This window comes from Astyanax mexicanus, chromosome 7 (genome assembly GCF_023375975.1).
Source record: "Astyanax mexicanus isolate ESR-SI-001 chromosome 7, AstMex3_surface, whole genome shotgun sequence".
In the NCBI taxonomy this organism is placed as follows: Eukaryota; Metazoa; Chordata; class Actinopteri; order Characiformes; family Acestrorhamphidae; genus Astyanax; species Astyanax mexicanus.
Genome location: NC_064414.1, coordinates 6262963 through 6272720, shown reverse-complemented (window position 1 = coordinate 6272720; position 9758 = coordinate 6262963). Strand labels below are relative to the sequence as shown.

Sequence of the window (9758 nt, the reverse complement as noted above, 5' to 3'; positions counted from 1 at the left end):
TTGTGGATACTGCTTTAGTACCAAATTATGAGTAACATTTTATAGTAATTTTCATTAATATACCATTAACCAATGATTAATAATTTTAAGAAACTAAAAACTGGCAACATGAACTGCAATTGATAATCATTTGCCTGGTTTAAAATTCATATTTACTAGTGATTTATTAATCTTTAAATTCTGATTAGCTGATGATTTGCTATCATTTTAATATGAATATCCATGCTGATAAATAAGTGTCACGTGTGAACATTTGTTAATATTCAAATTCTGATGAACTACTGCTTTGTTCACATCTACTGATCATTAGTTAAAAGTATATTAATGCAAGTTATTATAAAGTGTTACCCAATTAAAATTGCAATCACATGTTGACATCACCTATTTGAAATCACATCATTTTTTTTTATAATGTCATTACTAGCCATAAACTGCCCCCTTTTTAAAATGCCAAACTTTTTTTTCTGGAATGTGTTGTAGATCTGAAATGCAGGAATAGCTTTATATTCACAAATTCAATGTTCACCAGGCAAAACATGAAATATACTGAGTCCTTATGTCTGCATTCAAATACAAGTCAATGTAAATATAAACAGCACTGTGTTTGTTTTGTCTTTGTTTTTGTTCTGTTTTTTTTTTTGTTTGTTTGTTTTTATTTGCATTTTGCATATTGTCCCAACTGTTTACTGACCTTTACTGTTGTTGTGTAATGAAAGATTCAGTTACAGTGCGAATGTTAATTAGAAGTGAATTTGTTTCTGTATAATGTAGCTTTAATGTTTACAATATTACATTTACAATGTAAAAGAAGATATATTCAATTTAAAAAAGGGTGTGTCCAAACTTTTTTACTTTAATAAATAAAATTGTCATTTAAAAAGTGCTTTTTATATTTACTTAGGTTGTCTTTGTCTGATGTAAAAGTTTGTTTGATAATCGGAAAGATATCTATATGAGACAAAAAGCAAAAACAAAAAAAAATATGTTGGGGTCCAATACATTTTTTACGCCACTGAACTTAGTAATATGAGGATGGCGACAATATGCCCTCGTTTTATTATTTTTTTCTGTCTTCTTCTATCAGTGGTAGACTAGAGTCAGGTGTCTGGTCTGTTGGTAAGTTGGTGGTAAGACGAGCCTGTTTTGTGTTTTATTAGGAAACCGATAGCTGTAGCACCTGGGAAATGTTTATATTCTAGAGAACACATGAGGAAGTACAATCCAGTCAGATAGTTCCTTAGTTACCAGCAGATATACCCTGCTTCTGTCCATCTTTCCAATGGTTTGGTTTGATGAAACCTGTAAGAGAAACAGTCTAGAGGGTGCAGGAGTTAGACAAAGGCGAAGGCAGGGATGGGAATTGGCTTTAACGTTTTTATTTAAATGTATTTATTTAATTAAAACTGATAATACACATTAGTCAAAGTGCTCCTTTTCATAAGCAGTTTACTGTATGTCAAAGTTGCAATCCTGAAAAACACTTAGTTACAACACAATTTAATAAAGCATGTTTACTGTATATAAAAAATCATTTCTAATTTAAATTTCATACAACACTGTGCAACAATACATTTTACAAGATTTATAGAGGAATGTTAACCTTCTTAATTCTTCCTAATTTGGAATTAGAACCATGTTATTATTTGTTTTTAGGCAAATTAATTATTAGTTTGATTTATTGATATTTAACGTTAGAATTTAGTTCAAATGAATTCATGTATGTTTAGAACAGTTCTGTTTACACTAGTTAAAAACAGAAATCCACCCTGGGTTTTGTTCCAACTCCCTGGGCGGCTCTGCTGAGGCTCAGCCAACAAAACCCTGGGGTGGGTTTTTACTTTCTGGACCTGAACTCTACCCTCCTCTGTGTGTAAGTAACTATAGGTTTACATAGGATCTCCGGTGGATTTGGCGTTTTACAGAGACTCTAAGACTCTAGATCAGTGGCTGAACTGCACTTAACAGAGCATGTATTACACATGTTGTAAAGTAACTTATGACATTGAAAAGACTGTTATTATCTGGATGGAGAGATTTATATGGATAGGGTTTTTTTCTGAAATTAAATAGGAGTAAGGAGGCTATTTTTAAAATGAAAGGAACAGAAATTAAAAAATCATCTGAAAAAAAAATGAAATAAGTTATAGATAACCAGCATTTCTACTTCAAATTTTCTAACGTAATAAATACGTTTTGATCCAGACTTGAGTCTAGTGCGAATTACCAGGTGAATACAAGCCAAATAATAACTGATTACAAACTATTAAAAACGATGTTTTAATCTTTAAACAGCACTATTTTTAGCATTAAAAAATAAAGATTTTGCTTTTTTTACGATCTTAAGCACATACAGGTTTTATAAATAAAATAAAACAACAGTAGCCCACAATATTTACCAAGGACTACATGTTGTTTGTAGAGGGGTGGGTTAAAGCACGTTAAGGGGGGGCTATAGCCACATCCACATCCACAAGATTCACTGTGCATTCTTGTGAGCTAATAGTGAGCTTACGGTAAGCCATTATCACAGACTTTGCATTAGTAGGCTGGTAAACTGATAGTTTGGTTGATCCTCTAATCAACCAGTAGTTTTGCCTGTAATCTGCCGTGAGAGAGGAAGGAAAGGACTTCCGAGAATTTACATAACAATGCACCCTGGGAGATGAGCGCGGTCAGGTGATTAGTGTTAGCAGTGGCCACCGGACTCCGCCTTCGTCTGTTGTCATGGACACAAGTTAAAAGCAGAGCTGCTTAAACCTGTTTCCTATCTCTGCATCCTACCTTCCACCTGCATCCTACCTGCCGCCCGTTACAGTCTGTTTCACACCAAAGCCTGCAGATTTGTAGAGAGGTTTACACAATAAAAGTCTCTGCAGCACTTTATTTTTTGTTGTATTTAAATATGAAAAAAATACATTTTATTCTATAAACTACAGACAAATTTTTTCCCCCAAATTGAATATATATATATATATATATATATATATATATATATATATATATATATATATACGTATATATATATATATATATATATATATATATATATATATATATATAGAGAGAGAGAGAGAGAGAGAGAGACCATGAGAATAGCTAAATGAGAGATTTAAAAGCTGTGCTTACATTGCTACAATCTGGTTTTCTTTTTCTTTATCAAATAAAGTTGTTATTCTGAATATATAGGGCCTATCTTATACCCTGAGCAAGGCACGTCATTGTGTTCATTGCTATCTTACACTCCGCCAACAGTTTATTTTCACACCTTGCACCTGCGCTGTTTAAATAGCAACAGCACATGCTGAAATTAGGGGTATTGCTAGTGTATTGCTATCTTGGCAATGGAAAACACAGGTGCGCCACTGACTGAATACAAACCAAACAGACGTTAAAGGTCACCTTCCGCGAAAATCCGATTTTTCTTGTTTTTTGTGGAATACAGTAGGTCTCTCCGAGTTGAATGTGTACACCTGCACATTAAACTGTTTTGCAGCCCCCATTGTCTGCAGGAGCTAAGCAAAGAAATCCCCCCTCCCCCCCCTCCGAAAAACGGGTGAATTTTGAATTATCTTTCTGCCTACGTAGGCAGAAACTCACAGACCAGCCCACCTTGGCTCGAGAAACTCCCAGAGGCGGAGCTGAAGCGACGCAACATCACCGCTCATCAGTTAGGAGGTGGGAGGCAGTGAGCGGCAGAGCGGTGGAGGGGCGTCGCAGTGCTCCTAGCCAATCAGAGGAGAGATATTTGCATTCTGTTTGCATGTATGAATATTCATGAGCAAAGCTGGAATCCGGTCATTTTGGACACACCCCTAAAACAGTCCATTAAAAAAGAGCTATACAGAGACACCTGAGCACTTTTTTTTTACAAAAACGGCTCACATGTCATACTAGAGACCACAACTAGACATTTTAAAATGAAAGAAAAAACGACGGAAGGTGAGCTTTAACAGTCTGATGTTCATTGCTATCTTGGCAGGGAATTGTCAAAACCGAGAAGCTGCATGTTGTACAGTTGACGGCTCACCTAAAGATCACTAAAATAGCCCATGATGTTTTTATGTGACACTTAACTTCATACAGGAAGAACCAGACAGATCAGCCATTCAAAGCACCCTACCAGAGCACCAGGACACCCTTATTTTTAGTGATGACACTGTTTATGGTATGTTATGGTCACTACTGACTAAAACACACAACAGTGAAAAGGATCATTGTGAAAGTTGGCTCATGGAAGAAGGTGTGAAAAAAAGGGTGTTAATGATTAGAGAAAAAAAAGAAACCCAGTGTCCCAAACCCAGTGTTTATCAGTGGTGCTCGGTTTTCAAGGCTGCTGGAATTAAACATCTGGCTACAACAAAGCTGCTGTTAGAATGGGCTAAATTTTACTGACAACTAAAAATAAATTACCTAGGCTATATGGAGTTACATAATATAGCAGAAAATAGGACATATTTCAGTATTTCTGACAAAGAATTTACATTTCTTCTTGTTCCAAAGGTCTTGAATCTTAAAATTAACCCTTAAATTTGAACTTTAGGCTGTTTTGTCGTGTTTTTTCTCTGTTTTTCTCTGCTCCTCTTTCAGGTCTTATAACACAGTAATTATATCAGACAGACACATGCCCTGATCTCTTTTACTCCAGAAGACATACGGCTGCTCAAAAATATAATCATTTAAAATGTAAAAGGAAGCAGAATTCTTATATTTTCCTGGAACTGATCATGTTTTGCTCAAAATGTTACCAAGCGCCTTTTTTTACTTATTTGTTACTTATTTTTTAATGTATAGACTTTAAATATATTCACACCTAAGATATCTTTTCAAAAATGGTTAGACTAGAGTGTTTATGAGTTAAAATCATAAGAAAATACATGGAGAAACAGCATCAGGTTTTTTACATATGTTTTCTTTGTGTGTCCTGATTAAAATACTGAAAGGCATAGGCTGCTTTGAGTGTCAGGTTTTTAGTATCTACATGTATCCTAGAGGTGTGATTATTGATTATCAAGAAAAAACGTCCACCTGATGCAGTTTCTCCATGTATTTTCTTATGATTGTAACTCATAAACACTCTAGTCTAACCATTTTTGAAAAGATATCTTAGGTGTGAATATATTTAAAGTCTATACATTAAAAAATAAGTAACAAATAAGTAAAAAAAAAAAAAAAAAAAACAGGCGCTTGGTAAAATTTTGAGCAAAACATGATCAGTTCCAGGAAAATATAACAATTCTGCTTCTTTTTACATTTTAAATGATTATATTTTTGAGCAGCCGTATGTCTTCTGGAGTAAAAGAGATCAGGGCATGTGTCTGTCTGATATAATTACTGTGTTATATATATGAAATGGACTTGGGCTGTAGTGAAAGATAATAACAAGTATTATCTTTTGTTGAATAGTCCACTTCCATTTGCCCCCAGCAATCTGAAATACAATACTTTTAGCTGATGCTATTAACAGGCTTACAATGCCAGTGATAGGGGCATAAACAAAACACTATTTTTACAACATTAACAAACTCAAATAGCTCCAAACTCGATTGGTAGAATTCTAAGGGCCGTATCATTTAAAATAAAGCACCTTAATTTTCTCCTTACATTACTTTTACTTTTTACTTTAAGTCGTTTTTAAATCAGTACTTTTACACTTTTACTCAAAGAGTAAAAAGCTTAAGTTGATACTTCAAAAAATACTTCCACAGAAGTATTTTAAACCCTAATATCTACAATATAATTCTTCCTACTGTAGAGTAATGAATGGAGATACTTTTTTACACTTTTGCTGAACTGTGGCTTTGGGCGCTAACTTGAGTTTCACCTTCCCTGCCCGACCACACACACACACACACACACACACAAACACATGCACACACTTCTTCCCATAAGGAGAAGTATAGTATGTGAAACAGACCTGACTTGTTCTCATGCCTGGGCAAGACGTGCTTTACTGAGGTAAATTAAGGAATTGCGGAACATTGTTAAGACCTGTTGTTTTCTTTCTTTCCCAAGAAGAGTGTGATCATGTCATTCCACGCCCACAAACAATCCTGGTGGTGCTTCTTTACAAAAGTCAAAATAGTAGTTTTATAGTAGGATTTTATTTAATATTTTTGCCAGACATGTGCCAAGAGTTCTGTTGGCAGACAGAATAAACGATTTAAAGATTTTAAAGATTTGTTTAACCTCCAAAAAGCGATTTTTTTGCATGGCCTGCAAATTATTATTTTTTTATTTCTCTTTGCTATTTCAGCTAAATGGCACCTGATTAGAGCTTAGATTCTCTTCCCAAATCGGGGCTCAAAATAAAATAATCTGTGACGTAGGCATCTGTTTTTAATGCTATTTTTATATTTTAAATAAAGCTGTGCTACACTGTAAGCCCGGATAAGTTGAATTCACTTCAAAACATATCATATGAGGAAACCTTAAAAAAGGTTGCCTTAAAAAAGTTAGGTAAAAGTTGGTTTTATATAATATTCAGATTTTCTGAGACACTGATTTTTGTTTTTTTTTGATGCATAAATACATTCTTGAAATAGATCACTCTGTGTGTAATACATCTTTATAATATAGTTTTTTTTATCTTTATATATAGAGTTTTACATTTGAATTACCGAATTTCTAAAATAAAGTGACTTTTTAATGATATTCTAATATTTTGAGATGCATTTGTATATTGTGGTAGGCCCCTGGGGTTAGGGGCGTGACCACTGTGACCCGGAAGGAGGAAGCTCACAGAGATACACAGACACGGGGATTAAATGAACTCAAAACGTACCTTTATTGGCTTTTAACGCCCTCCACCACACCCAAAATAACTCAAATAAACATCTACGGCCCAATGGGGCTCTAGAGTTTAGTAAACTTAACTTTAGTTTAAGTTTACAGGTCCGTGCAGCCTCAGCCCTCAGCTCCCCAGTCAAAGTCCCCCCAAATGATGGCGGAGGCTGAGTATATATGCCTGTCTCAACTGGCGGCTCAATCAGCCCTCATGCGGGCCAGCTGAGACAGGCATGGCTTTGCGCTCTGGCGTGGGGCGGACCCACAACTCCCCCGCCTCCTCACGCCACAATATATATAATGATATAATTTTGCGTCTTATACAGTATTGCGTCCTCTTTAAAGAGCTTAAAAAAAAAGAAAAAACATTACCTGTTATTTGAGTTGATTTGTGATGCAGAGGTATTCTTACCATTTGCCATCCTGTTATAATAATTCATCACGATGATTTGCCTTTTTTGCGGGAAATGAGAGAATTCCTTTAATACCGAAGAATACCCATATAGTAGTGATTAATTATAATTTAATAAAAAAATTACTTTTTTCAAAGTCTTTTTGGTTTTTAGTCGCAACACTTATAGCATATGCTTGTTAGCAAGCAAAAGTGATTGTAGCTGGTTAGCTTTTAGCCTTGCCCACACTCGCTAGCCCAGATTTGTTTTTTTTTTTTTATCTTTTGATGCGTGTTTAGCTTCAGATTGGTTCAGCTTAGTTGTAGTTGTAGGTTGAAGTTTCAGTATATATATTATTTAACAAAAAAGGGACCACTAAAGCATGAATGGAAAACAAACACAGAAACAAACTTAAAAACCAATAAAAACTAAGGAAACTAAATAATACTCGAATCAAAAACAAACCATACGAATACACAACAAAGTAGCACACAAAAGACTCCAAACAAAACACTGAAACAAAAGGGCTTAAATACACGAGGAGGGTGAGGAACAAATGGCACCAGTAAACAAGGGGGCGGGGTTACAAACAAGACACAAGTTGGCAACACTAATAACTAGGGCGGGGCTAGGGCGGAGACAGGACCATGTGCTTGCAGAGCACATGGAGTAAGAAAACAAAACAAGGAAAATAGCAACGAACAGAGAAGCAGGACAGGAACTGAAAAATACAAGCCATAAAGTGCTAAAGGTGTGACCACAGTGGACAATTAAGATAAAGACAATTAAGACAATTCATTAAAGACAATTAATTTGATAAAGACTAGCATTGGCTAACATGTTTTAGCCTGTTTTTTTTTTTCAGCTCTGATGCACAGCTCTAATTTAATTCTGATTGCTCTTTGAAGGAGGAACAGCAGTATTTGATATTTGTGGTTTTGCCACTTCCATGTAGTGTTCTTATAAAATAACTTCATTTTGGAAGGAGTAATATGCTTAAGCACCTCCCCTTTATGATCTAACTTCCTAAAAATACCATGGACGTCTCTTATGTGTCATGACAATTGTTTGCAACACTTCACTGCCCCGTCTTCTCCATTTATCTCTGCTATCTCTTCATTGTTCTGACTCTTCTGACTCTACTTATATAAGAGAGGGGATTTGCTTTCTAAGATACCGTATTTTTTGCACTATAAGGTAAACTTAAAATTTAACTTTAATTTTATTTTTTTACGTGCAATTAATGAAGATTGGCCACCAGGCTGCTGCAATTTAGCCATTAATTTTTATCTTATTTTATTATGTACACACGCACACAGGTACATCTCTGCTCTTCACCACTTTTCACACTTCCTAGTTACGGCAGCGGAAATCCAACCCCTCCTGATGCTTGGGCCCCTGAGGTTTGATGCAGTTACCTGAGAGCAGGCAGTGGAAGTTCTCCAGTGGGTGGAGTAACACTGAAACTGAACACTCCTGTGGGGGAGGTGGACTTTCACAGCTGATTTTCTTTGCTGATCTGCTGCTTTTATTGGACACCTTTCAGAGGAAACTCAGGAGTGAAGGATTTAAGGTAGGTTTTAAGGTTTCTTTTAAACAGTCTTATTTTTGGCAGATTTGGAAAGGCCAGATCATGCTTTTAGCTTTCAGAATAACCTGCAGTTAAACGGTATGAAAATCTCAGTTGTATTGCGTTGTACTTTTTTTACCTATGCCTAATGTTGAGAAAGTCAACATTAGGTCAACATTAGTTTAGATTTTTTATTTATTAAATGATTTAATTTTTTTTTTTTTATTGAATATATGTTTTAAAAAACAACAACATATTAACACTTTCAATCAGTTTACAAGTAAAACGCTACAAAAGGATTCATGTGTATTTATCTCATCATTTGTCTGCTCTACAGCTCTACAGTTGAGTCTAGTCCTAACTTATTATTATTTTTTTTTAGGTAAAATAAGAGAAAGTTTATTTCAATTATTAAGTATTTTAGAGCATTTTTATCAGTGATCTAATCATGCAGAATTGTTAAATACAGTGTATAGATCAGCAACTGAGTTCAAATAGTGGATACAAGTAAAAATAGACACAAATGAAGAAAGAAAATGACATAAAAACACAAAAACAAATGTCAACTAGTATATATTTTCTAGCATTATATTTCAACTTTCTTTACATACACAGTGATGTGGATGACAAAACAGTGCTTTCTGGCTTGGTCTAGTTTGATATTGAACAGTTACATGATGTGAAGATGTTGGTTTTATCATTTTTATTCTTATGCAAATTCCTACCATTGAAAAAACAAAAAAACAAAAAGGGGCATTTTCCAGATTTGTAATCATTATTTTTTTTGATAGATTTAATAAAATATGTTTTTAAAAATTCTGAACATTTACAAACAGTTCAGAAGCTAAAGCTACAAGCTATAATTGTCGAATAGGAAACCCGAGTACCAGAGAAAGGCAGACAGAAATATGAGCTAACCTGCTGTTGGGAAACATGAAGCTTAAATTAAATTGCTTAAGGGAGTTTCACAGCTTATTATTATAAGCTCGGAAGTAGTTTTCCACACTTTGGAT

At 34.7% G+C, this 9758-nt stretch overlaps 1 protein-coding gene across 3 annotated transcripts in view; it reads left to right on the top strand.

Moving 5' to 3' along the window:
* The window catches only part of LOC103042542 (4-galactosyl-N-acetylglucosaminide 3-alpha-L-fucosyltransferase 9), a 45224-nt gene that overhangs the window by 26445 nt on the left and 9021 nt on the right, over positions 1 to 9758 (top strand). The window contains exon 1 of one of the 3 annotated variants that reach the window (XM_007260206.4): positions 8626 to 8748. The exons of 1 other annotated variant lie outside the window; for it this stretch is intronic. The gene's annotated coding sequence lies outside the window, so the exon portion shown is untranslated. Of the gene's footprint in view, positions 1 to 8625; positions 8753 to 9758 lie in introns of those variants that run through there. One more of the 3 variants, XM_022685159.2, reaches the window with a different exon arrangement.